We start from the raw sequence: 786 nt of genomic DNA on the forward strand, positions 1-786 counted from the left end.
CTTTGGGCGGGAGGGGAAGGCGGTGAGCGCGGCTTCGCTGGACATCGCGCTCTTCTCCGAGCGGTTTTGTTTTGGACACCGTCACCCAAAGGCGGCATGCAACGCGGTGGCTGCGAGCTAGTGACAAGATGACTGAGTGTATTGCTTTATGAAAAAGCAAAGGAGGGGAAAAAGTGGATATTGTGGGGGAGGCTCTTATAAATGAACTGTCAAGCGAAAGAAAGTTAAAGGGAAATCTCCTGCTGTAAATGCATCGGGCGGGCACTTCTAATAAAAATCAGGGTCCTGGAGGAATTAATTACAGCAGCATTACAGGAAGAATTCGTGGAATTGCAAAACGTAGTTGGCACAGACCAGCACGGTCTGCCGTTGCAAATGGGGAAACTGCAGGAGAGTTTAACAATTCCTGAGCTGATATGCAGGACATTGTAGTAGCATAATAGCACTTCAGACACACTAATGAATAATAGTGTCCAGTGATACTGACAAATGATATTACGCATACTTCGAGATTGAAGTCACTTAATTTGTTTTTATATGCAAAAGCTTCCCACTGGAATCTTGACTTTTTTAGGTCGCTTCTACCTGCCACGAAGGAAAAAAAAAAAAAAAAAGAATCCCCTCTTCTAATAAGAGAACGATAGCAATTCGCCGCTTAAGTTCAGCGAATTCGGGTGTAATTAATCAACAGGGAGACTCGCGTTTATTGCGAGCGGCTGTTCCCGGGCATCAATCACGGGGCCCGGCTGAAAGGCCCGGGGGCTCCCGTCCCCGTCCCGTCCCCCC

At 47.6% G+C, this 786-nt stretch overlaps 1 protein-coding gene across 1 annotated transcript in view; it reads left to right on the forward strand.

The window, feature by feature from the left end:
• Positions 1-786, forward strand: part of WT1 (WT1 transcription factor) — a 37,979-nt gene that overhangs the window by 12,440 nt on the left and 24,753 nt on the right. The window lies entirely within an intron of this gene.

The sequence above is a fragment of the Egretta garzetta genome, unplaced genomic scaffold (genome assembly GCF_000687185.1).
Source record: "Egretta garzetta isolate BGI_Z169 unplaced genomic scaffold, ASM68718v1 scaffold509, whole genome shotgun sequence".
NCBI classification, from domain to species: domain Eukaryota; kingdom Metazoa; phylum Chordata; class Aves; order Pelecaniformes; family Ardeidae; genus Egretta; species Egretta garzetta.